This window comes from Gopherus evgoodei, chromosome 10, assembly GCF_007399415.2.
Source record: "Gopherus evgoodei ecotype Sinaloan lineage chromosome 10, rGopEvg1_v1.p, whole genome shotgun sequence".
Taxonomy (NCBI): Eukaryota; Metazoa; Chordata; order Testudines; family Testudinidae; genus Gopherus; species Gopherus evgoodei.
The window spans coordinates 78,817,477-78,845,340 of NC_044331.1; the positions used below are offsets into that span (position 1 = coordinate 78,817,477).

At 50.0% G+C, this 27,864-nt stretch overlaps 1 protein-coding gene and 1 long non-coding RNA gene across 2 annotated transcripts in view; one reads left to right on the top strand and one right to left on the bottom strand.

The window, feature by feature from the left end:
* Nucleotides 1-7,569: 7,569 nt before the first annotated feature.
* Nucleotides 7,570-27,712, bottom strand: LOC115659249. The gene is made up of 3 exons (XR_004002495.1): nucleotides 26,912-27,712; nucleotides 12,607-14,318; nucleotides 7,570-10,709 (listed from the first exon to the last, which is right to left on the bottom strand). It is a non-coding gene; the product is annotated as an uncharacterized LOC115659249 (long non-coding RNA).
* RAI1 (retinoic acid induced 1) overlaps nucleotides 26,206-27,864 on the top strand; it is a 140,310-nt gene continuing 138,651 nt past the window's right edge. The window contains exon 1 of the mRNA XM_030579187.1: nucleotides 26,206-26,306. The gene's annotated coding sequence lies outside the window, so the exon portion shown is untranslated. The remainder of the gene's footprint in view (nucleotides 26,307-27,864) is intronic.

Here is a 27,864-nt window from a genome sequence, read left to right on the forward strand (position 1 = left end):
GTCATCTAGTTCAACCTTCTGCTCAAAGCAGGACCAACCCCAATTGAATCATCCCAGCCAGAGCTTTGTAAAGCTGGGCCTTAAAAACCTCTAAGGATGGAGATTCCACCACTTCCCTAGGGAGCCCATTCCAGTGTTTCACCACCCTCCTAGTGAAAGTGTTTCCTAATATCCAGCCTAAATCTCCCCCACTGCAACTTGAGACCATTGCTCCTTGATCTGTCATCTACCAGTACTGAGAACACCCTAGCTCCATCCTCTTTGGAACTCTCCTCTGGTAGTTGAAGGCAGCTATCAAATCCCCCCTCACTCTTCTCTTCTGCAGACTAAATAACCCCAGTTCCCTCAGTCTCTCTTCGTAGGTCATGTGCCCCAGCACCCTGATCATTTTTGTTGCCCTCCACTGGACTTTCTCCAATTTGTCCACATCCCTTCTGTAGTGGGGGGGCCCAAACCTGGACACAATACTCCAGCTGTGATCTCACCAGTGCCATAGAGAGGGGAAAAATCACTTCCCTCGATCTGCTGGCAGTGCTCCTACTAATGCAGCCCAATTTGCTGTTAGCTTTCTTGGCAACAAAGGCACACTGCTGACTCATATCCAACTTCTCGTCCACTGTAATCCCCAGGTCCATTTCTGCAGAACTGCCAGTCGGTCCCCAGCCTGTAGCTGTGCATCGGATTCTTCCATCCTAAGTGCAGAACTCTTGTTGAACCTCTTCAGATTTCTTTTGGCCCAGTCCTCTAATGCGTCTTGGTCACTCTGGACCTAATCCCTACCCTCCAGTGTATCTAACTCTCCCCCCAGCTTAGTGTCATCCGTGAATTTACGGAGGCTGCAATCCATCCCATCATCCAGATCATTAAAGAAGATGTTGAACAAAACTCATCTTTTCTGCTGGAAGAGGACCCTTTATGGAGTAGCCACGGATGACTTGAAAGGGCATCGTGTTTGAAAGATTTGAAACAAGATGATGAGAAATCTACTTTTAACATAGCAGCGGCTGCAAAGGCCTTTGAAAAACAAAAAGCACCACAGAAACACTAAGGCTGCTGCTTCTAATGGAAGCTAGAGAGAGGACTCCACTGCCATAAATACAGCACGCAGCACTGCTAGATTGTTATGGTAAGGTCACAGTCGGGTTGTGTGAGTTACAATTAATTGTTTATATTCTGTACAGACCTTAACTGAAATCGGGGCTAGGAGCTGTACACACACAGTGAGAGACAGTCCCTGCCCTGAAGAGTTTATAATCTAAGTAGAAAGGATAGTCAACAGTAGGGAAGGGAAACTGAGGCACGGAGGGGTGAAGAAACTTATCCAAGGTCACGTACCAAGTCAGTGGCGGATCTGGGACTAGAACCCACCCTATGGGCAGTAGCTTAGGGCAGGGAAGCTTCTGATGAAGTGGTGTATTGCTGTAGGGTTGCTGGTGAGCATTGGGCTGGTGTGCGCTGGCTTGTTATTGTAGGGTTGCTCATGAACATTCCATTGATGACAGGAGCTTTTAACAGGATTGAAGAGTTTGTTGACAAACTGCCCGGTGTGTAGAATGGCAGGAGCTCAGCAGGGAGAGATTATACAGAAATGACCAGGATCTGTTTAGTGTCCCTCCCGGCTAGCGTCAGGGGCTGTCTCTTCTCCTGCTCCTAGTAAGGGTCTTATGTCCCTGCTCATTCTCCCCTTGCTGTGTGTGCTACATCCCGCTAATGCACACACAAGGAGAGGAAATGCTAACTTTGAGGGGCAGACTAAAGCCCCCAGGGCTCAGGGCCCTAGCTGGGTGCAGCCGAATGTCCAGTGGCAGACAGGAAATCCAAGCTGCAGCCAGGAGCTGCCCGAAGCAGCCTGTGCTATCAGCAGCTGGGAAGCAGAAATCCTGCAGCCGGCTCTCCGGAGACCTGCCACAAATGGTATCATGTCCGTGACTTGTGTGACCCACCCGTCAGATGCTCCAGTGACGGGGGCCATAGGCAGAAAAGACCTACCATCCCAGCCTGGCTTGTTGTGCATCAGGAGAGGGACAGTCAAGGCTGTCAGCCATGCGTCAGGAATGCCCTGGAGGTCAGTTGCTCCCTCCCCAGCACATGATGGAACATGGGTGTCTTGTCCCTTCATTAATAAGCATCCCCCCAGCACGCTGAATGCTGTTACGATCTGCAAAGGGTTGGCACTAAGCCGAGCCCAGCAGTCTTGAGCTGCTGACTACAGAGCCCGAGCTTGTCCATTGACATGCTGACTGCAGAGCTTTGCAGGTACGGTCGTCACATAACAGCAGCACTTAAAGTGCAGTTGGCATCATCCAAGCGCTACACAGAAGCCAGCTGGTTAATGCCCTGCACTGTGTCAGCCAGCCAGCCAAATGCTGCTCTCCCTCCCGTCACAGCGACACCGCTGACTACAGCAGGGCTGAGCCATCGGCCACTGAGTGCAGAATTTGGTGGGAGGTTTCAGCCACTTCAGGGCTGCATTCTACCACAGTCTCCAGGGCTACTTGAGGGGTCCGGTGCAGCTTGCCCTGAGTAAGGGGGAGCAGAATGGTTAGGTCTGCTGTGGAACGCGACAGCTCCAGCCCGCTCCCCACCCCGGTCATCCCCACAAGTCTTGTGAATGTATTTTTCCTGAAGCTTTCACAGAAAGCCAGTTTGAAGTGGTCTCTCCGGATTTGTTCCTTCTGAGATCTGTGACCCGGCCTGCTCAGAGCGGCTTAGACAAGACCGTGGGGATATGCCCTGCATTTGTTACAGCTTCCAGCCTCGCTGCCACCAATGGAGCTGCGCCCCCGATCAACTGGGGGTCCTACCTTTGCCATGTGGCCCCAGCTTTGTGTTTGCCCATGCTCGTGTGCACAAGGACAGTGCACAGAGATTTGCACGCTCATCTGCATGCACATCACGGTGGAGGCTTCTTGCAGTTGACAACGGCTCACGTCACAGGAGGTGAGAGGAGCTGCTATTTCTGACCCTGGCTGCTTGTTCTTCCACTATCATAGAGCTAATTTAAGCACCTCCCTGACTCATCATGTCCCCTTGGCAGTACAACAGCAGCTCTCAGGGCTAGCTTTTCAACGCACATGACCCCTTTCCACTCCTCCTGGGCCAAACAACTGCACTGGGCCATCTCAGCATTACCGCAACACGCTTTCACGACCTATCCTGCTCTGGCTTTACCGTTTCCCAGATGTGCACTTCGGAGCTTGACTCACTGGGCAAACATCAGGACAGCTCTGCTGTTTTCTTGAAGGCGATTAATTTCTGAGAGAAAGGGAAAGCGTCCTGCAGGGTGTAGTAAATGGCAAACCGGAGGGACGGGACAGTCCAGAAATGAAGCACCTGCAGGTCTCTCTCCGTGAGCTCCCCTTGAGATGCTGCCCGAGTGACGCTAATGAGTACAGCATCATTACCAGCTCAAAGGTCCCAGGAACCTGTGGGGTTTGGGCTTTTAATGTGTGTGTAAATTAGGATAAGGCTGAAAAAAGAACCGAGCCACCGAGACTGGGTGGTGGTAAGGGAAAGAAATGACGATAATGTCATAGCCAGATGGAGAACCCTACAAGCTCTTTGAGAACCTGCCATTTAGTCACAGGGCGAGGCCTCTATGCACTACAGTGGTATAAATGTTGAGCTCTCACTTTAACCCTTGGTTCCCCCAGCCTTTACTGGCTTTGGAAACACAGTTGTGACAATGAGACAAATGTGGATCACATTTAAATGGGTGCGAATCCACTGTTTTTGGTAGAGCTGCACTTGCATTTACACCAGCTCTGAGTTTGGCCCTGTAGCTCTTTGTCAAATGAAGGTCCTGACTGCTTGAGGTTAGTTCTGCCTACCTAAAATTACCCTTGGGACTTCAGTTGGATGCAGTAACCTTCATTTTCTGTCCTGTAGTGTTGGTGTCAAGAAGCTGCCATGTTGCATCCCAGAAGCAGTTGCATTTCAGTGACTGGGGTATATTTTAGTTTATAAGTGTAAAGGGAAAGCACTGTGATTTTAAAATAGTACTAGAGCTCAGTTACTCCTGAAACACTCATAGTGGATCCACCAAAAGTCCCCTCTTTGCATGAGGACGTGTGGTAGTGTTCCTTGGATTGTGAGCTCAATCCTTGAGGAGGCCATCTGGGGCAAAAATCAGTACTTGGTCCTGCTAGTGAAGGCAGGGAGCTGGACTCCTTGACCTTTCAAGGTCCCTTCCAGTTCTGGGAGATAGGTATATCTCTAATTATTGGGGGAGGGATAGCTCAGTGGTTTGCGCATTGGCCTGTTCAACCCAGGGTTGTGAGTTCAATCCTTGAGGGCTCCATTTAGGGATCTGGGACAAAAATCTGTCTGGGGATTGGTCCTGCTTTGAGCAGGGGGTTGGACTAGATGACCTCCTGAGGTCCCTTCCAAGCCTGGTATTCTGTGATCAAGCTACATTAAAGGTGTAGCAAGCTGCCAAGATAAGGTAGTTCTAGGCAGGAAATGATAAAGAGAAGCAGAGGGAAAGGCAGAGTAATTTTATGGATAACACTGTTCTAATAAAGTTCCTTTGTCCAGTGATAGAAGAAAGCAATCCTTTCTGGGATCTGTTACTCTTGTCACATGATGCCAGACAGCGCTGCAGTCAGGGGGAAAGCAGGAAATAGAAAAGGCTGATACACAAACACACTCACATCCTATTGAGTTTGTGCTTTTTCCTTTGTAACAGCAACAGATTTGCCAACACCAAAACATTCTATGAATATTTGTTGATTTCACTGAATTGTTTGTTTAAAAAGAAAAACTTCAGAAAAAAAATACCACTTTTGTTTCAACATTTTCAAAAGAAAACATTGAAAATATTTGGTTTGAAACAACTTATTGTTTCAAAATTTCATTTCATTTTCTTTTTTAAAAATTCAACCATTTTGAAAAGTAGTCAACGGAATGTTGCAGTTTTCTTGTAATGAACCAATTGAGTTCACCCAGAATGATTTTTCTTTTACTTTTTGATTTGCCCAGAGTTTTCAAAATGTTCAATTTGTCTGCCCCCAAAACATTTTTCGTTGTCATTTACTGTTCAAAATCGCCAGTGAACCAAAAAATCCTTTATTTGCCCAGCTCTAACCAGGACCGCAACCCCCAGAGCATGAAAGGAACTGGCAAAATCAGCTCTGAAATGCTGGCAGCTGATCTGCTAACTCATGGTGAAGTCATGGAACCAGACAGAAGCAGCACTGACCTCTTCCCCATCATGGATAACATCAGAAATTACTTGCTGCAAATCAGCTACCTGACAGAACCCATTTCTTCAGCACGTGTGCATGACTCTTAGGGGTTTATTTGCACTTTGCAATTGAGCAGGAGAATTTTTATCAACCAAAGTTAGCCTTCATGGTTGATCACCTCCAACTATCCATGTTGTTTGGTCACCTACGTGATACAGAAGTGTTTCTGTTCCTGGATTGGATTATTTATGGTGTAGAAGTCCACAGGCGCTCCGTCGAGCCGGGACCCTGTTGTGCTAGGAGCTAAACAAACAGAACAAAGAGACAGTCTCTCCCCAAAGGGCTTACTGGGTTTGATGACAAACTCTTTCAGCAGGCGGCTAGGATCCCTCTACTGGCACTCAGAAGCTCTTCTTTCCATTGCAAGATGCATAATTGCACAAATCTACGGACTGTAGGCCTTAGCTGGCCCTCAACACTAGAACTGGTAGACGGCCTAGCAGAATAGGGCCCTGCCCTATGCCTGGGGCTTCTAGGCTAATGCAAATAATGAATCATAATGTCTGGGGGCCAATCTGTACTTTTACTCTCACAGCCCAGCATGAGGGAGGGCAGTGGAGAATGCAGGCCCAGGGACACTTGCCCACAATCACACAAAGCTGGGAATTGAGCACAGGCCTCCTACGGCCCAGGCTAGTGGCCAAACCACCAGCCTTCAAAGAAGACCATCCCCCAGATGTTAACGTGAACAAAGCCCCATCTGTGCGAATGTTGGTGATTGGCAAACAAGAGGCGGGTAGGGGAGGGGCATTGGGAACATGAATGCCGCCAGCCCTTCCTCCACCATCTCCAGGCTGTAACCCCCTAGCCCTGGGTGAACTCCCAGCAGCCATTGGGCAGGGCCTGGCTGACCCTAGGGGGGGCTTCAACAGCACAGCAGAGGGGGCCATGAGAGAAGGGAATTGGTTTCCCTAGAACAGTCTGGAGCTCCCCCCGTAACCAGGTCAGGGGAAGCCAAGTTGTTTCCCTAACTGTCCCAAGGAGGGCCAGTCCCCCCTACTCCATCTGTTAAACTTTTGAATGCCTTATTTTTATTGCATTTGTAGCCCGTTTCATAACTTAGATGCATGATTTGTGTGCATGATTTATCCCTTTCTTATACGACTAACTGGTGATGCCCTGCCCCTTATATACCCCCGAGGGCAGGGCTGGCAACATTCTAGAAGGTTCAAGGACAATGTAGTTCTCAGAAAGTCTGGAAGGTTCCATGAGATTCTACAAAGGTCCGGAACATTCTAGGAGGTTAGTGAAAAATGAATCCACCTATGGCATACCTGAAACATGTTACTTCAAACATTCTCTTTTCCCTTTTGTCGCTAACAACAAAAAACGTACACCCCGCCTCCAAGCCCGGCTGCCCCTAAATCTGGCCCTGCTCCTAAGCAGCTTCTCCCTAGACCAGGCAAATCAGCGGATGGAGGGGAGAGGAAAAGCAGCAAATTTAGGTTACAGGGAATGTCTGAGGCTGGCGAAAGGGGTTGGCTGGACAGTCCTGGGACCAAAGGGTCAGTGTGAGCAAGCTCCCACAGGGCACCGGGGCCTGGGAAGTGGCATGCAGTGTGGTATTGGGGACTGTGATCCCTGAACCCCACGTGCCCCAGAGCTACCTCCAAGCTGCAGGGCCTAGAGTGTGGGGGAAGTGTAGCAGGCATGAGAGCTCTCCCTCCCCTGTGGGGCTCAAACAGGCCTGGGACACAATGGGCAGGGAGAATGCAGTGTGCAAATGAGCTCTCCCCCCTAACAGCAGGGTGGGGGTGGAGTGTGCATGTGAGCTCTCCCCCTTCCCTAACAGCAGGGCCAGGGCACCAGGAAGGGGGAGCATCTGAGCTCTCCTCACAGCAGCTTGGGTGACTAGATGTCCTGATTTTATAGGGACAGTCCCAATTTTTGGGTCCTTTTCTTATATAGGCTCCTATTACCCCCTACCCCCACCCTGGATTGTTTCACGTTTGCTGTTCGGGTCATACTCACAGCAGCACTCGGACCACTGGCAACAGCAGTTCAAGACACACTGTACAGAGAGCTGCCAGCTGCAATATAAAGAGGTGCAAGGAAACCCCTTCTCTCCAGGCCCCTCCACAACCCCAGCAACTATGGACCGTCCAGGCTGACAGCGTCTCTTTAATGTAGGTTCGAGGGGACGTTAACTACTGCCAGGCTCCAGGCCCCTTAACAGAATGCTTAGCCAACAGCGCCTGCCCTCTGAGGCTCTCCAAGCACTTTACAAATACTAGTGAACTAACCCGCCCTGTGTGAGATGGAGAAACTGAGGCAGGAAAAGTAAGTTAAGGGACTTGCCCAGGGTTGTGCAGTGAGTCAGCGGCAGAGCTAGGAATGGAATCCTGGAGTCCTAGCTGTTTCCCCTAGTCCTTCCATCACCTCACAGTGTGCTACCATCCTCCTGCCCCTACACACACAGAAAAATGTGCTGTCTGCCATGTTCTGTTGCTAGAGCTTTGGCACCTTTGGCCTCTTCTCCTCATTCCGGCTGAGATTCCCCAGAGATTGCATCAACAGAACGTCCTTCCTCCGTGATGTTATATTAGCTTAATAGCTTTATTCCAGTCCATTTGAGAGGAGAATTTATTATGATTTCTGATTAAGATCTCATCAGTGCTGTACATCTTTGCCGGACTTTGCCGGCCAGTCAATCCCACCCCTTCCTGTCTGCATCACAATGAGCTTTAGGGCTGAGGACACAAATGAAACCTGGGTTCATCCCACCATCTGCTAATCACAACACACACGTCCGATCTGAAAGCCTCTCTGGCTCCTCTGGAGTCACTTGCAGTCTCCGCTCCATTTATCAGCAGCTAAAGAGCTTTGGAACAGCAACTGCTGTCTAATTTGTCACAACTCTTTTTCCTCCGCTGACCCATCTCTCTCTAATGACAGCTCACAAAAACCAGCAGGCCTCTGGGCACTGAGGAAGAAAAGACATTAAAGCCAATTAACGAGCCAATGGCCAAGAGTTCCCCGTGCAGGGCAGTGCCACCCTGGTCTGTGAGGGAACACCAGTGACTGTTTCTCCCTTTGGGAAGCATTCAGCAACAACATTCAGGTCCGGCTCTGGCCTGGGAGCCGTCAAGGTTCAGTGTAATACGCTGGCTGAATGATCGTGATCTTGTCTCCCCCTAGTGACTAGTCTCAGTAGCAGTAACAACCTTCTACTAGCTCACGATTTAAAAAGGTCTCCATCCGCTCAAGTGACCTGGTTTCGGAGACTGATGGTCCCTGTTAGCAATTAGGGTGTCGTGGCCTCTGTTTGTTATGTTTAGATCTGGCCAGCACTCAGCACTGACCGTGCATGTTCAAAGCACTATGCAAACAGGGACTGCTCCTCCCAGCAGCGGGGAGATAAATATTGTTACAACAGTGCTCCAGAAACGAGATGTCTGTGCATATGTAGTTTATTAGCTAACAGATCAGGTGCTGAGAGACAACGCTCAAGAACAAGGTGAAGACACCAGATTTTGTAGGACCAATAGAACTTGTGCGCTTGTAAGCTACACCCACTCTGTTGGGTGCTCTGCCTGCCTTCTAGTGGTGGCTGGGCCATATACACAGGTCAATGAGCCTTCTGTGGCTTTGGAAGATGCAGTACAGGCTCAGGCATTAAGGTCCAAGGTTCATTTCCCACGGCCATCAATCCATCCAGGGATGTTGTGTTTTGGGTGGCAGAAGGAGGCATCCTCTCAGCAGCTCTTAACCTGTACAATTAGCCCCATTTGACAACTGGGAAAAAACTAGTCCCCCAGTTGCCTAAAACACTCACAGGGACCCTTCAGGGTCTGTCAGCGCCAAGTCTCCCATTGGCAGGACAGGTAGGAGCTGCCCTTAGCTAATCCAGTGAGAAATCTTTGCAAATCCTGCATGTAGCTGTTAACGAAAGGCCTCTCTGTTTGAGCCTTATTTCTCCATTACCGTCTTGGCATCAGGACGCTAGAGAGTAGCACCTTATAAATGGACAGATTTCTTTACTGATTCTTTGACCTCTTGTCTCGGAGAGGGCTCCAGATACATCCCTAGGGGCAGAGGAGGAGGCACCCCCATGCAAACATTGAAAAAAAACATCCTGATAGGATGTGGAGACAGCACTCCTGGGTCCTAACAACATCTCTGCTAAAGAGACTCTACAAGACCATGGGCAGTTGACCGTCTTTCCCTGTGCCTCAGTTTCCCATCTGAATCTCCTTCCCTGGGAGCTAGAAGGTTCTAACTAATTATTATTTAAGTGCTCTTGGACTCTTAGATGGAAGGGATACAGAAGGACAAAGTGTTACTTTCTGTCCTCATTGGATGCTTATCCTTTTGTACCTGCAGTCTGCATTGCAAATGGTCAGTTCTGACTCTTTTCACTGTCAAATGCAGTCCAGAGAGGGGAGGATACAGGGCTCTATACTGGAAGCAGCAAAAAGCAGATGTAACCACCTCCAGTGGCCCAAGCCATATCCTTAGGCAGGAGAGTAGTCCAACCAAAAATGCCAGCTCTGTTTGTCAGCCCTCCCTGCTGCCTGCCATACAAGCTGGATTCACCAAGCAGAAATAGTGGGCAACAGAAATAGCACCACCTCTGTTTTGTTTGCATGACATTCAAGACAGTGGCCAGAGAAACTGCACATGGAAGCACTATGCTGAAAGAAGGCCCTGGGGGAAAAAGTATTATTCCAGAATCAAGTATCAGAGGGTAGCCGTGTTAGTCTGGATCTGTAAAAGCAGCAAAGAATCCTGTGGCACCTTATAGACTAACAGACGACCGCCAGCAGGTGGCAGCATGAGCCATTGCACTATGCCACACTTTGCACTGTCCGGATTAATGTTGCAGGTGACAATATTTCCTGAGGACCTGGGCTCCTTTGCACTAGACCACTGGAGAAATGACAGGCTGTCACACACCTTGGCCTTCAGCTGCCCGAGCTTAGGTTACTGATGCTTTCAGAGTCGCTTCAGTTTTTACAATAGTACAGATTTTTTTATTTTATGGCATCTTTGCTATTTCACTCAGCCCAAAAGGCATTGCAATGCTGCCAGTCAACGCCATGCAGTCCAGCGAACAATGGCAATGCAGCCTGCCAATGCAGTGCATTGCAAAAAGTTTTTATGTGCTCAGTAATAATGCACAGGTTTGGACATTTGAACCTGACCTCATGAGAGCTGGCCTGCTGGCAGGGAGCCGGGAGTAGCCCCTGCTCTCTGTGAATGGTGCAGTCAGAGCTGTGACTTGCCCCTGAACATCTCCCAGATACAGACTGCAGCAATCTCAGTCCAACATCCGATTGGAAGGACCTCACCTCTGCCAGTGCAGCACTTCCCCCACAGTGCCCTGCAGCAACCACTGGGCTGATACCACACTAAAATCACTGCAAAGGCAACAGCCTCCTTGGGAAGAGGACGCCACGGCTTTCAATTCCTCCTTCATCTCCTCCAGTCACAGGCATTTACCCCAAGGTAAGTTAGATGTGACTGTAAAGAAGGGAGAGCAGGGATCACCACCTTTTCCCAGGCTCGGTGCAGCTGGGGGTTGCCCAATGCACCTTGGCCCTACCAGCATTGACTCTCCTGGCCAAAGGCCAGTCATTGCGCTGGGGTCTCAGCAGGTGCAATAGGGAGGTGACCACCAGCTTGGGCCTTACATCGGGGTCTGATCCAGGCCTTGCACTGTGGGGCAGGTGCAGTGGAGTCGGGAAGGAAGAGTGGTTGTGGCAATCATGTGATCTGCATGTCTCGTGCATCTTTATTATTCTTTTTAACCTGTCAGAGCAGCAGCCCAGAGCTGAACTAGAAAGCAGGAGTGGAGGCTACAGGGCCCAATTCTACATGGCCCTACAGCCTCTTTATGCTGCTGCGGTGCACAAAGGGGCCATACAGGCAACAGACCAGCCCACTGGGCAATACACCAGCATAAGGCCTTTCCCAGCTGGCTTAGTTGCTATAAGCCCTTTATATTCCCTGGTACAGGGCATGTGGCCAGAAAGCTGCTGTGCTCTGGCTATTCTCAGCCCCAGAGCTGCTCTGATTTGCAGCAGGGGTCAGTTAGACTCCCGGAGAGGAGAGGCCATAAAGCAACTTCTCCCTGCCTTCCACCCTTGTTCCTGTGCTGCAGTCGTCTCAGCTGGAGTGGAATAGGAGACCCCCGGTGTCCACTCAGGAAAGGCTGCTTCCCTTCTAGCATTCACACCCATGCACTTGCTGGTGTAAAAGGGTTAAAAGAAATTCATCTCTCCCCTCGCAGCTAATCCCACCACTTGATCTTAGCGGGATGCCGAGCCAATGGCTGCACTCTCACTTCATCTGGGGTTCACTGGCAAAGTCTGCCTCCTCCACTCGCCCAGAGCTGCCACAGAGCCACTGCTGTTCCCCTGGACTCTTCATCTTCCCCCTCTCCTCAGGCACAGCGGGCTCTGGGGTCACTTACCAATTAGTGTGGCCTGCTCATTAAGGCTCATTATCCTCCACGGTGAACTTGGATGGGGATGCGCTTGCTTGGCTCTGGATCACACTCTTTCTTTCTTACTACATATGATGTGGTCACCCCCAGAGTCCAGCTCCTCCTATGTGGAGTGGGCTGAGCCCTCAGCCCAGGTCCAAAGCAAACTTGGGGGTGTTAAGAATGTGGACCCAAATCCGAATTCTGCCATTTCTACTATAAATTCATGTGCTAGAGGCCAAGGTGGTATAATGGACTCAGGCTCTAGTCTTTTATCCAGGGAGAGATCCTCTCTTAGGTCACAGGTGGTAAGGGCTCAGATACCATGGTGATGGGCACTTTAGGCAGATTTATCAATATCAGCCTAATCTCAAGGGGCTATTTGCCCACATCACAAAAAGGCCCAGGTTTGGAGTAACAGAGGAGCCATGGATCAGGCTTGACTGGCATTAGCAGAGCTGTGAGGAGAATGCAGGACTGGAATAGCAGGAGGACTGTGGGTTGGGGTTCAGGGGCATTGGCAGAGCTCTGTGGGAAGGTGGGGGCTGCAGGTTGGAATTGAGGGGTATAGGCAGAGCGGCGGTGGGGGCTGTGGCTTGGGAGAGCTATGTGCAGTGGCTTGCAGTGTCTGTCTGTACCTGGCCTGGCTCCAGACATAACCCCTCACTTTCCTGGGTCCAAATAGCCACATTTTAAAATAAAATGAGAGTAATAATGCCATTAACCCCCATACCCCAACTGGGAGCACAGAGGCCATGCCAGTGGCCTCTTGGCTTTCATGACTGGACCCCTTTAAATGGCTCTCTGGAGCTTTTGCTGATGGCTGGGAAAAGATGTAGTTAATCAACTGAACTTTTCTAACAGAGAAAAACTTCTTAGCACTTTGGCCTCCAAAAGGACTCAGCACAAATCAAACATCCACAGGTGACTTACCTCGAAGCCCAGAGCAGAGAAGGAGTCGTCATGACAACAGACAGCTTCTCTCATCTCAGGTGATTAACACAGCAGCCCAGAAGGAAAGATTGGAAAAATAAAGGAAAGCAAGAATGAGCCTGATTGAGAATGAGGCAATAAGGACACACATAAATCAACTCAAAGGATTGGTAATTCAGCACAGATGGGGATAGAGCCATATATAAATAAACCAGCTGGAGCAACACCTGAACCATCTCTCTGAATGCTCCCACTTTTCTAAGGTTTTGGCATGAGGGGGGGCTATGGTTTCATCTAAATACAGAAACCAGATCCAAGCCCACTCCTCCCGCAGAGCTTTGTCCATCTCTAACATAAACAACAAACGTTCTGTCTGGAAATTCTGCCTCTGAGCTAACAAAATGCTTCTGAACTATCTTGGCAGTACAATGGTCTTTTGCACTCCTAAATTCCATGAAAAATCTTTATCAACCTGGGGGTAACACTGCCCCCCTGCCACTGAAACAAACCCAGGTTCTAACACACATTCCCCACGAATTACATTAAGGTTCTAACTCCGCCTCTCAGCCACTGAACTACACCAGGATGCTAATGCCACCCTGGTACTGAAAGTAACCAAGGTTCCAGGTTCAAACGATGCACTGACAGCCTAATAAGGAAACACAATTTATCTGAAATTGGGGAGTCCAAAAAAATTAATCATCTGATAGCACTGAACATTGACAGATCGCATGAACGCTCCCAGTTCTCAGTTGGTGGGTGGTCACGTGGCAGGAAACCCTTTCACGAGTGCTGTACTGCAGCATATCCAACCTCAAGGGGTCAAAATCTCGAGATTGTCTTTAAAATGAGGGGAGTAAAAAAGTAATAATAATAATGAGTTCTTTTCATTTGCCTTCTGAGAGAGCGTAGGGCTGACATCCTCAAAGGCAAGGAAGAGATTTGAACAGCCAGTTCCCATTCATCTGCGTGAATGGGAAATAGGTGTCCTTTGGGGGCTCTGAAAATCTCATCCAAGATTTGGTGGCGTTATACACTCACTTTGCACTGTTGTAAATGACAACAGAAAGCCCAGAGTCTTTTTTATTTATCAGCAACTGAGTGGTAGGTTGTATAAAGGCTTAGGGCTCAATTCAGTTTGGGGCAGTGAGTTTGAGCCCCAGGGAGAGTAAGTCCACTAGCTGGGAAGTTAAATCAGCGTCAAAGCCATCAACCCACTCCAGCTCCTGGCAGCCTGCAGGTCAACACTTCTATGCTGGGGACAGAGGATGCAAACAGGGCACCTGGGATACACTTCACAGCTCCTTTGGCTCTCCTGGGGGAGCAGTGTTTCCACCACCATGAGGGAACAATTGTCAGCCCTTTCCTGTGTATACAGCTTGAAGTGGTGATGCTATTCCTCTGCACTGTGCCTTTATCCTTCTGAGGGGCGGGGTCTCAGATGTACGTTGGCCATTTTCTCAGTCTTTAATGGAAGGGTCAGGGGAATATGAATCTTTAACAACACTGTCATCTCTTCTATCTTTTTGCTGGGTGTTTGAGTTAAACGGGCGATACAAAAACCAAACCAGAGCCAGGGTTAAAGAGGCTGAATAAAACCAATTTCCCCTCTCAGCGAATGTGGTTTCACTTCATTGGGATCTGTGATGTCATCAACATGCTAGTTCTCCAGTCATCCATAGAGTCTCCGGGGGTCAATGAGACCGGAATTTCTAATGCAAAAAAAACAAGTAGTTTGATTAAAGAACTTCCAGGCCTCCTTTGTGTACATCAAAAAGGGACACAACCCCCTTATTTGTCCTTTAGTAGTCACCTTTATAAATAGATGAGATCATACTGGGAGGTGCATGCAGCTGCCTGGATCCACCAGCCTACAACTGTATTGTCTCCAGAATCCTGGAAAGCCTTGTTTCCTTGCTCTCTCTTCCCCTCTCCCCTTGTTCTCATGTAGCTGATTCCAGAAAGCTTTTGCCTGGAACAGATGTGTTCTCATTCATAACCAGCTCCCCCACCCTGCTTCAGGTGCTTGATATGGAATCCTGTGTCTGAGACCTTGGAAGCAACCGTCATAGAACCCTTTATGATGTCATAAACACGGAATGGTGGTGTTAATGAATAGGTCAGGTCAGATGGAAGGACAGGAATTATCACCCCAGAGAGGTTTCTATTTACACAGGAATATTTTGGTCACCAACAAGGTTAGGAAAAGGAGGGGCAGAAAATTTTTCCAGGATGCTGGTAGAATATTCTGTCATTGACCCTTTAAGACTGTCTAGCCTTACATTGCAGAGTGCCAGGTGTCTGCTCCACAATGGAATGGCTTGTGGACTAGATTAACTTTCACCAGATCTGGAGCAACTGGAGTGACAATACTGCAGTAATTTTACAGAAATACACCATTACAGATACTTGTTTTCTCTGTCTCTGCCCATCACCAGAGTATCTAGGCACCTCCTGTCTCAATCCAGCCCTCTCCCCCCACACACATCTTCCCTGAAACAATAAATGTGGTTGGTTACATAAAAAAGTCCTAGTAGAATTCAGAGGGCTTGAATTGCAGAGGCAAGACTAGTGGTTCATGGTCAGGCTCCGTCCACCTGCTAGGACCCACCTACTTGGGACACCAACATGACTCCAATCACAGTGGCTTGTGCAGCTGTTCAAAATATCTTCACATGTGCTCTGCTGGGAATGAAAAGATGAAAACCAATGTGCTTTAAGAGCTGTTTGGAAACCACTAGCACTGCTGTCAAATTCTTTTTATTTTTTTTCGGGGGGGGGGGGGGGATTTTGTGTTATTTCACTTTATCATGGGGGGAGGGAGTCAAGTCCTGCCCTTGAGGGGTGGGAGATCTCAGGGTGTGGGGGAGGTAGGTCCTGCCCCCAGGATGGGAGCCTCATGGATACAGGGTGTTGCAGAGCAATGATGACAGAGGGATGGCAGGGCGTGAATGGTGCTGTTATTTGTCCGCCAAGCTGCAAAGCCACTCACTCAAATCTGGCCTCCCCCCCCACGACCAAAGGATGACCAGGCCTAACCAGAGCAGTTCTGTGATCCGTGGTGCCAGGTCACAACGCCAAGAAGGGGTTGTTGGGTCCAGCCCCGTGGGACAGAAGCCGCCGCTGCAGTTTTTTGTTTTATTTTGTGTTACTTTCCATTTGCAAAAGACACAGAGCTCTAGGAACAACCCCTCTGCCCGTTGTCTGCCTGTGCTGGCTAGTCCTTTTCCTGAGTATGGGACTGCGTGGGAACTTGTTCTTGAAACAAGGCTTAATGCAACTCCACTTCCCCCACTCTCACTGCTCTGACTGGTTCAGCCCCTTGGGCGTTGGCTGGCTACCTCTCTGGTTTTGGCACAAGTCTTCTAATCTGATCCCTGTTGTATTTGCACCAAAGAAAAACACCTGGCACAGAAAAACATGAATTAGCCCCTCAGGGAGCAATTGGACACCTGGCCTTTTATTTGTTGGTCTAGTAGCTGATCAACTCTAAATCCACCACTGGCTGTCACATGCCCCAAGATTTTTTTTTACACTACAGTGAGTCACATCTTATGCGGGAGTTAGGTTCTAAAGTCATCATGTAAGAGGAAAATCGTATATAGTGAAAATTACCATAAAGTACAGTATACACTAGAACCGGGGTCCTCACGCCAAACCGCACGCCAAAGGTGGCACGTGAGCTGATTATTTTTTTAATGGCAGGCTGTGGGTCCCGGCCACCACTGAGCCTGCTGCCGACCTGGGGTTCTGTTCACTCTGCCGACAGCAGGCTGAGCAGGGCCGGCAGTGGGCTGGCTCCTGCCAGCTGGGATCCCAGCCGCCAGCCCCGCTCAGCCTGCTGGGGTCCCAGCCGGCTCCACTCAGCCTCCTGCCGGCTGGGTGAATGGCCTGGGGTTCCATTCACCCAGGCTGCCAGGAGGCTAAGTAGATTCAGTAGCCGGGACCCCAGCTGGCAGCGGGCTGAGCAGGCTGAGTGGGGCTGGCAGCTGGGACCCCGGCTGGCAGGAGCCAGCGGACGGAAGCCCAGACCGGCAGCGGGCTGAGCAGCTCAGCCCGCTGCCGGTCGGGTCCTGGCCACCGGCCCTATTCAGCCTGCTGACAATCTGGGTTCCGGCTGCCGGCCCCTTACCAGCCAGGGTCTCAGCCACCGGCCTCGCTCAACCTCCTGCCAGCCTGGATGAATGACAGGAGGCTGAGCTGAGCCGCCGGCTAGGACCCCGGCTGGCAGCTGAGTGAATGGAACCCCAGGCCGGCAGCAGGCTCAGCGGTGGCTGGGACCCGCAGACTGCCATTAAAAAAAAAAAAAAAAAAAAATCAGTTTGTCTGCCACCTTTGGCATGCGTGCCATAGGTTGAGGACTCCTGTTCTAGCGTATACTGTGTGTACTGTACTTTTCACTATACGTGATTTTCCTCTTATGCGCTGATCTTAGAACCTAACCCCCATGTAAGATGTGACACCACTGTATTCATTTTTGAAAATTTATAATAAGCGATGTTCTGGGCAGGGGGGTGGGGGGGAGAGATACAAGGTGGAAGTTTCATCTAGGGTGCAAAAAAATATCCTTGCACCAGCCCTGGATACTGTGTCAGCTCCCCACAGTTTCCAACCTACCTGGGCAGTACAGCAGACATGGCCCTGTCCACTAGCTCCTCTCCACTCCCTAGTCCACCCACCACTCCCCCCCACCCTTAAGGCTTAGCCCTCCTACTTTTACAAATGATTGCTTCCCCCTCAGGCTTTTCTGGCAGCCCTGTTGCCAGGTATGCAGTTATAGACTGGAAACTCCAGTAGAAAATGGGACCTGAGTGTCCGGATAGCAGTGCTGACTGGAAACTAGATGTCTGGTTATAGGAGGTACCCCCTTAGCCTCCGCTCCTCCCTCTCCCAACATCCACCCCAGGGGGCTGGAAGAGAACCTGTCCTGCTGCTGCGGGAGGAGGGGCAGCTGAATGGGCTAGAACCGGGGTAGGTACGCGCTCTGTGTGGGCAGGGGCGGGGATCCTCTTTACCCCCTCCCCAGCCCTGCTGCGCTTGCAGTTTACCCCTGACCCCTCCCTTGCTCCAGGGACCAACTCTAGCTCCTGCCCCACTGTGCTTTTACCACCGGCCCCTCTTACAATCATTCCCCAAGGGGACCCACCAAAATGTTTGGTGCCGGGCCCACAAAAAGTTAATCCAGCCCTGGTAACACCAACCAGGGCTTCTACATTGTCCACACTGAGCCAAGTGTGGAAAAGGACATTGGATAATTTAAATAAATCCTTTTGTTTTTAATAATCCAAGTAACACAGAAATGGAATTCAGCTGACCTTCCTAACTCTTTATTCATCTACTTTCCAACTCCAACCAATGGGTCTGAGTCACCAGATCTGGCTTGCTCTAGACAACCAGTGTATTTGGTGAATGGCGCATGTCACTATCAAAATATCATGTTCCTATAGTTACATAAATCCAGTCATTGTCACTGGGCTTCGTTTTTAACATTCAAAAGTAAATGACTAAGGTAAGTGTCCTGTATCAGTTTAAAAACAAATTATATTACCCACTAACCTCTTATTTATTTATCTCTGTGATGGAACCACCCCAATAACAGACAAGTATTCTACAAGCCAGAGACAAACACCTGGTATAAGATCAAGCCAAACTTCTTTAGCTTCTGCGAGCCAGGGTTTTAGCACAGACCAGGGCATAGGGCTTGTGCCTGCATCGTTAACACGATCCCTAGCAAGTGCCTTCTGTGGCATCTGACCAGCTCTCAAGGGCTGCAAATCATGTCTGGGAGCGCAGTCCTCCAATGCCCCCCGCTGCCAGTGTGGTTTTCATAGCAGAACTGAATGTGCCTTGGTTCCACGCAGACCCGAATTCACTGTCTGTTTTATTGCTGCCAATTGCCAACAGCAAAGAATGTAACATTAACTCCTGCCCTGCCCTACTGATGTCTGCAGCCTTACAGGTACTTCAGGTTTCTCACATTGCTACCTGGGCAGAACATGCTCAGCTGCAGTACTCAAGGGGTTAAAGAAATGACCCAACCCCCCCCACATACACAAGCTCCCTTTGGTCCCCATAGGCAGTGCTGCCACCCAATGAAGGGGGATGATCAGGAAGGTGCAAGGGCCAGAGACCTACAAAGTCTGGCTGATTGCTTTCTGCTCCCAGGTTCAGCTGCTCTCTCCTGGTCTGCGCTCCCATCTGTCCCCCTGCCCTCACCCAGAGCTCCCACTCCAGCTACATGAATATGGATAGCAGAGCTGAGAGGCTGCCCATCCTCTGGGGCTGACCCGGGCACCTTCACATCTCAGTGGGAGCCAAGCCGGTGCAGGGCTTTGAGCTGCAGACCACACTCCATTCCTGGTGAATGCTCTGTGGTTTCATGCTGTGAAAAGAATGAGCAGATAATAGGATTTTCCATTTCTTCGAAAGGGCACGCAGGCCAGCCCCCCGTTGCTGAGCAGAGCGCTTTAAAACAGACACCAGGCAGCTAGCGGGCTTCCCAGGCATTGCCTCGGGAAGGAGACAGTCAAATAGTAGTAGTATTTATAAGACAGCTACAGAACAGCCCAGCCCAAGTGACAGTGATGGGCATATTGGATGGATATCAAAGGGGTGATCACAGCCATAAGGAATGGAAAGAGACCAGGATAGCAGGCCTGGAGACCAACATCTTGGATCTATCTCCAGACCTGCCCCGCTGATGTGCCTCAAACCTAACCTGAACTGATCTGCTCCAAAGCTGAGAGGCTACGTCAGTCTCAATGACCCATTCCATCCCTGGCTTCTCAGCTGAGATAGTCAGCAAGGAGGGGGACAGTTAGTATTAGCCGTGGGGATGCGTTTTGTGATGGAGATAAAGCTGGACTGAACCCCACCAGACTCCTACACCACAACCAAACACCTAGGAATGGGTGATATAGAGGAGATACAGGCCTGAGTCATGCAGGCTTTGCCCCCAAAGGGTAAATTTACCAAACAAAAATTCCCCACTAGTGCTAGCACTAATTCAACTGACCTGCTGTTAACCCCCGTGGTAAAAGAAGGTCTGAGTGGGGTAATTTTGGAAATACCCTCCATGTGGACACAGCCATGTTCTCTCTCTTCTCCCACACTGCAGTGACATGCCTGGTAACAGCAGAGGGGGAAGCATGGGTGAACAGTCACCTGCAGCCTCTTTATTTCAGACAGTCCTAAAACAGAGAGTTTAGCCACTTTTTCACATTGAAAAGCTGCTAAACGGGAGAATTATGTAGGACTTTCTACTGTGTGTTAATTACGGCTCGTGCATAGACACCCATAAAACATCTGCACCCACGCTCCCCCGCACACACAGATTTCCTCTCAACCTCACCCCAAGAGAGACAAACACACTCTCACAAACACCCGCCCAGGGACACAGAAACACACACAGCAAAGCGGGAGAACTGGAAATCTTCTCGCTACAAAGGAGCAATTGATTCCCTCCAACCCCAAACTGCAAAGCGGGGGAGATTGTGGGAGCATCTGGAGACTCATTTGAAGAGCTCCCGTTTTCCTGTGTCTGCTCTCATTTCGCCTCGGATGGCTTATCAACAGTGACTTTCCCGACAGCGATCGATAGAAAACATTTTATCTCCTTCCCAGGCGGCAGAATCCTTGGAGTGGCTCTGATTTCTGTTACTATGGTGACATCTTCTGGGCTTATTAAAGCTCTTTCCTTTCTTGGTGTAGTGGTGGGTTTGGGGGTTTTTTGTGTTTTTTTTTAAGCAAAATAACAAGAAAGTCAAACAAATCTGGTGCCTGCAGCCTCTCTCCATGCATGGAGCTTCCTGCACTGACCTGCCTTTGCAGGGGAGGGGCTTGGAGCAGCTTTCATCTGAAAACATATTTGGAGCCTCTGAAATCTATTGAGACTCAAATGTACACTGGCTCGGCTGGGGCCCTCACCCCTCTAATCTTGTCAGATTCCTGTCTCCCTCCCCTCTGAACTCAACCTCCCAAGCCTGGGAAAATCCCCTTGGCTACATAGCAGGGACAGGCTAAAACACAAGTCCCTCCCCAGCCTTGACTTATGTTATTGCTCTGTCCTGCTCCTTGAAGGAGCAGTAGGGAACTCCTGGTTCAAACCCACCCCCTCTGGCAGCTTGTGACCCTACTAGGGTGTGGAGACTTGCAAATTGCAAAGCTGGCCCTGGAACACGGATCAAAGGTGGAGGGACTCCAAGGCTTTGACTTAGTGTCTTCACCACACAATACCATGTGGCGCACGCACGTGCACACACACACACACACACACACACACTCTCTGTTGTGCGCTACACCCCAGCTCTCTGCATGAGATGGTTGCTAGATGGTTGTTTTCCTATAGGATCTACCAGATCTGCTGCTGCTCTCATTTCTATGCCATTCTCTCTCCTCATTCCCCCAGCCCCCACGTGGGTGATGATGCCCCCTTGTGAGTGACACTTCCGCCCCTCACACTCTGAACAAAACCAGCCAAGGGGCCTCCACCTGGAAGCGACTCTCTTCCCGTAAATGGCCACAGCAATTGCTGGAGAGAGAGGTTAGCTAGCGTTCTGTTGCTGCCGGGGCCCAGCCCTGCCATGCACCTTGCTGGGAAAGCCTCTCTTCAAAACAAGAGCAATGGCCCAAAATGCTGCCCTGAGCTCCTCGACAGAGTCTTGGCAAAGCGCCTGAGGGGATGTCTTCACTACAGAGTTAGCCCAGTGGATCAGGACCAGGGTTGGCCTAGCTGTCGGGTGAACAGCCCCATGGCACAGCCTGACCCAAGTTACTGTGTCCGCACTGGGGCTGTGCTCCTCCCCCATGTGTGTTGCTAGGATTTCGAGGTGCGTGTCCGATGGCTCCTTGCACCGCAGCACACTGAGCTGAGCTAGGATTTTTTTCCAGGAAATTGTAGGAGCTCTTATCTATCCTGCGAGGCGTATGCAGGGAATTGTGGGAAGGCACCGGAGGACTATCAGCGCTTTAGCCAGCGTCTACACTGCAAAGTGGGCCAGTTACTAGCAGAAGTGAAAGCAGCACCCAAGCTCGAGTCTATAACCCCAGCTGGGCCAGGCACCTGGGTTGAAAGCATCACTGAAATTGGGTGAGAAGGTTTGGTGTGTGGAAAGGAGGCAAGTTAGGGGCAACACCTGAGTCAGTGTCTAGGCTAACTCTGCGGTGAAGACAGACCCTAACACTGTACCCCTCTATCTGCCTAACAAGGTGACAGGCTGCAACATTTGAGCCAGAGATAGACTTTGATACTGGTTGGTGAAAGAGACCATTTCCAAGGGCATGAGTAGGAAAATGTCTTAGAAATGGCTAGTGCTGGAAGATTAGACGAAGCTCTCTGCCTCTGAAGCAGTCGGGGAAAAGAAAGAATACAGAATATATTGGATGATGGCCCCTATTAAAAACAAGGTCTTTCAGTGACCAAAGCAAAGCTACTGGGGTAGTGAGTTGCTTATGGACAGGGCATTTTCACTGATAGTCATTTCATTCCAATTTCAAAATTGCTAGGGGATTTTAGAGGTAGGTTGGCAGCCCTCATTAACTCGGACAGCTTTGCTCACTTCTTTAATGTAACTATCTGACCCTTCCATTCCATTTAGTTAACATTTATAAATGATCTCTTCAGCTTTGGTAACACAAAAGAAAAAATGAAAGATGTTTAAAAATAAAAAACCGGGGAAATTCCAAAACCAAAAAAACTTTGTTTAAAGAACCAGTTAAGGTCACTAAACGACATAAATGTATTTACTCTCACATCATTTATAAAAGCAGAAGCTCTTAAAAGCAAGGAAAGGAATAGCTAAGGACACCATGAATCCAGCATAGCTTAAATGATAAATAGAAACACGTTGTTCAGGCTTAGAATTGCATATACATACAACAACCTTATCTCTGACCCAAAATAAAAATGATTCCTTCATCAGCAATCTCAAAATACAAAATTTTGTATGTACATATTAATAACACATATTGATCAACTTCAAATACAAGCTCATACAGAACATCTCCACAATTTTACCAGGGAGTTATATTGTACATATTCAACATTATTCTAAAGAAACAGCAGTTATGTCGGCCAAAAACAACTATTGTCAATTTATAAATACTCAGCTCATCAATTTTTCCTCTCACTAGAAAAACCCAGCGAGGCCCACAAAATTGGCTAAACGGTCAGGCCAAAGGGGACAAGAATATGTTATCTTATATCTCCCATTATATTATAATAAATGTATTATTCTTATTTATGTTGCATTGTGGTAGGGCCCAGGGACACACTGTGCTAGGTTAGGCACTGTAAAAACAAAGAACTAAGAGAAGATAGCCACTATTATTATGTGGGCAACTTAAGATTCACAAAGTCCTTAGATTTTAATTTCCTTGCTCTTCTAGATGATGTGATAGGGAAATACACTGTTAGCACTTGGCAACCTTGATTATTTCTTTAAATGTTTTTTGTTGTTTCTGGAATACACATAGGGCAGAGCTTGGAAACCCTCACTCACAGGAATAATACTTTTTCACACAAGTAAGCCCATTGACTTCTACGAAACTACTTGAGTACAAAATGGTTTGCAATATCACATACGTGGTGCTTTTTTAAAAAAAGAATTATTGGATCTTTGGGACTAACAGGTGTGATGTAAGTGTAAGGTATATATGCAAGGAGCCATTTGAGGAAATTGAGAGGTGGCAAATTTTACATTGATCAAAGGAAATACTGTTTCATGCAACCCACAAGTAGCCAGTGGAACTCATTGCCACATGGTTTCACTGAGGCCAAGAGCTAAGTAGCATTCAAAAAAGGATTGGGCCTGTGTATGGATAACAAGACTATCCAGAGTTCTGACAGTAAACACCAGAAATATAAACAAGAGCTTTGGAAAAGATATAAGCCCCTAGGCATAAGCCAAGCTCTAACTATTGGGGGCTGGCAGAAAAATTTCCCTTGGGGCAGAATATCCTATAACTGGTTCTGGGCTACTGTCACAGGCGGGATACTATACTAGATGGATCCCAGCATGGCAATTGCTAGGTTCCTATTAAAAGCCTGGGATTTGACCAGTCTAAATAGTGATTGGAGTCAAACGACAGGCTGACCTCAATTAGCATCCCAAGAGTTTAAGAAACAATGGCTTGTATTGTCTGTTGGAGACCCCTTCTGCCTGGGATTGCTATTCTGCAGTGTAGAATAGGGCAGAAGCCCTGTTAACACTTTCGCAGTTGTTTGGTTTTCGCAGTGGGAAGCAGCAGAGCTGTAGGTACTTCCTGCTATTGGCCTCCATCTGCATGTCTAGCTGGTTTCAAAAGGGACGTGCTGAACCCAAAATGCACACAGCTGCTAAGATCTGTTAAAACTCAAACCAAAGAAACAACCCCTCCTTGTCAGGCTAGTGCCAGAGAGCACAGGTGAGTTGGCCAGGACATTCATGCCAAAGGCCTCGGCCTGCAGGACCCCTACACCACTTGCTCACTACTACTTGCCTTGGCTGGCAGGCAGGCAGGCATGGGCGGGGAGGGGGGAGATTAGACGATGGCTGTCTCTGTGATTAAAGGGAAATCGTCAACTTAAAAATCATACATCTGTCTACAAATGGTTTCCCTCCACTATCGCTACTAGTCAAGGCTACAAGGGCTGTCGCTAAGAAAATAGAGGAAAAACAGCCTCTATGTTTCACTTTCTTTCCTCCACAGCAGGGGTCGGCAACCTTTCAGAAGTGCTGTGCCGAGTCTTCATTTATTCACTCTAATTTAAGGTTTCAGGTGCCAGTAATACAGTTTACTGTTTTTAGAAAGTCTCTTTCTATAAGTCTATAATATATCACTAAACTATTGTTGTATGTAAAGTAAATAAGGTTTTTAAAATGTTTAAGAAGCTTAATTTAAAATTAAACTAAAATGCAGAGGCCCCTGAACCTGTGGCCAGGACCCGGGCAGTGAGAGTGCCACTGAAAATTAGCTTGCGTGCCGCCTTCGACACCTGTGCCATAGGTTACCTACCCCTGCTCTACATGTTTCACAGCACTCTAAGCATAGGCACTTTGCCCTCTTTTTATCTGGGGCTTTTGCAAAAACGTGGGAGAGGAAAATACTTGTTTAAATGTGATTGTAAAACCACAAGTAGCAGCGTGGCTGGGGAGAAGGGACAGCACCCAAAGGCCTATTAATTCCTTCGGAGTCCCCTTCAGTGTCTCATTTATGATTATTATCAAACTTTGATGTTACTATAGCACCAAATTGCCTGTCAAGACTGAGGCCCGGGCTGTTGTGCTCTACAAACAGAGACGCACCATCTCTGCAGCAGACAGCGGTCTGCGGAGGGCTACTGGAATTACCAGTAGGGTTAATGCAAACGTGGGGTGTTAAGAGAGAAGTCCTAACAGAGCATAGATGTTTCCTATGGGCCTAACAGCAATGTGGCTTAATGTAAAGAAATAAGGTCCTTTCAGTAACATTGCTACACCCACTCTGGCATGCAAACAGTTAAGATCTTATGAGGCTAATGAAGTACCCCATGGTAGGGAAAATACAAAATAAGCATTAGACAGTACAGCTGGCTCCAGCCAATTTTCTTCACTTAATATGCTTTCTCTACCCTGTCTCCCCACCGCACCCCATTTCCTTCAAGCTGACTCCACGCAAAGATACACAACTGTCAAGTTGCCAGGCCAACCTAAACAAATACCATTTTGTCTTGCCACTTCGTTATGTGTTTATAATTCTGGGACTCAAGCTAAAATGTAGATGGCAGTCGATCCTACCACTCCGACAGAAGCCTGTTCTTGGCCTGGATTTCGTAGGCCCTGCCCTGCTAATGGAGATTCTCCTTCACATCACTATTCTTTTGGATGGAGGATTGGAGCCGGAGTATATGAAATCCCCTCCAAGTGGCCAGAGTGTGCAGCATGGTGACCCCACCTGGCTGTGGATTTATCACCTCTCAGGGCACTTCCATCTGAGGAGAGGTTCATCTGCCCATACATAAGCTTTCAGCTCCAAATACATCCCTCCTTCCCCTCGGTTGGGCTCTGAAAGCCCTATTCAATTCTAACAGCAAAACTGCCAGAGAGGCAGCTTCCCAAACAGCTGGAATAAGCCACCTCCATTCAACCAGACGCCTCAGTGCCCTGTCTCCAGCTAGAAGTCTGGCTTTCCTAAGTCAACCCCCTCTTGAGTTGATCGCTCCCTGCCACAAGCGTCCTGCGGGAGGCTGCGTGCGGGGCGGCCACGGCTGGGAGGTTCGGCCCGCCAGGCCCATCCCACGGCGGGGCAGCTTTGCAACCCCAGCGGGCAGGGCCACGTGGGCGAGCCGGGCTGCGGGCCGGCCGGCCGGCAGATGGGGCTGTCGGCCCGGGCAGAACACCTGGATTTCCCCGGAGGGAAACATGAGCGTGTACTTCCGACAGCATCCAGCCATGCCTCTAACTTTCTTCTCCCCCCCTCCTCGCCCGCTCGCCCTTCCTGTGCGAAGTGGGATCGGGCTGCCATCGACACCCGCGCCGGAGCGCGCTCGGCTGCAGGCGGAGCGGGGCCAAGCCGGGGGCCGCAGTCCCTGACCGGCCCGCGGGAGCGGAGCGGAGCGAGGCGGGGAGGAAATCCGGCCGCGGGGGGCGCTCCCATGGATGGGCACCGGAGGAGCTTCCGCGCCCCGCGTCCCTGGCCCGGCTGCCCCGCTTGGCGCCTGCGGTGAGCGGCGGCGGAGCGAGGTAAGAGCGGCGGAGCCTGGCCCGGCTGCGGGGGGAGCGGAGCGGAGCGCACGGGGCTGCCATAGCAGCGGCTCCCCGGGGAGGCGAGGCCCGAGCGTGCCCTGGGGCTCCGGGCCGGGCTGGCCGACAAGGCGCCGGGGGTCGGGCCGGGGACAGCTACTCTGGCTCCGGCGGCGCCTCTCCGCCGCCCGGCTCCGGAGACCGATCCGGGGCCCCCAGGGGAGGCGAGAGCCCCCGGCTGCAATTGACTCCACGTCGCAGCGGCCCGGCCGGCCGCAGCCCAGCCCCTGGGCCCGCGGGGTTTGTGCTCTGGGCCCCCAGTGATTCCCAAACTCCGCTGCCAGCTTCCCAGGGAGCCCTCGAGCTGCGCTTCTCTCCCTTGCACCCACCCCCAGGAGCCTGGCCCAGCATCTGCCCGTGCCTGGCTCCCGGGGAGAGGAACAAGACAAGCCCTGCAGCTGATCAGCTCTTCCCCTCCGCTCCTGCTGCAGTTCCCAAGCGCAGGCAGACCCTGAACCAAACCCTCTAGCACCGAGACAGAACTTTGCATTTCACAGTAAAGTTTGAGGACCCCCGGCCTGGGAGCCCTGGCAGCCCCAATCTACCTCTTCTGCTGGAGCAGATTTTTTCAGCCGCAGACCTGATTTTGTGCAGCGCTGGCTACAGCATAGAAATCCTCAGACAGAAAAGGCAGTGGGAGCCCTGAGGCCTCTCCATGGCGAGTAAACAGCCCCCTGCACCAGGCGGCCTGAGCGTCAGCCTGAAGGAGACACTGTATATTACTTCCCTTCCGCGAGGAATAGACTTTTCAAGGGCTTTCCATCTGTTTGCAATACATCTTGGCTGACGTCGCGGACCTGTCGGAGCCTTTAATTGACGTCAGAGCAGGAGAACTGCTGGGGTGTTTGTTTGCTCCCTGCTGCCTGGACAGAAAAACCAAGCGGCCCCTGAGACAGGATCAATCCCTTCTTTGCAAAAGCCTGCAGCGGCCAGTGGGCCCTACCTGCTTCCTTTGCAGCTGCTGCCAAGCAACCTGCCCCTCCAGCTGGCCTCTTGTGACTGCTCAGAATGGAGCCATGTACTCAGCCTGAATCAGAGATGGGGACTCCGGCTAGGGGAGTGGCCCAGAGGTCTGGGAGAGGGTGGGCTGGGCTCATATGGCCACATTGTTTGATCACATTTGGGGCCCCCAAAGGTGCAGGGCCTCTCACAAGGCAGATCCAATTGCTCCTGCCTACAGCCAGCTGTAAAGACGCTTCAGCGCCCAGCAGCTGCCTCATGCTGTGTGTCTTCGGCGCTACCTGTAAAAGTGCCTCCCTGCCAGCACATTGTGAGGAGCAGGATCCTACCCACCCCACGGATGCAGCTCTGCCCCCCACCCTCCATAACATCTGAACAGAACCAATGTAGTGGTAGAACCTGAGACATCGGCCTTGCTGTTGTGATGGAGGGGATGGTCTGTGAGTTGTATTCGGCTCTTTGGCGCTTGGGTCACGTAATGATCTGTGCCTAGGGCACCGTAACAGGAAGGATTTTCATTCTCATTTATTGTTCCTAA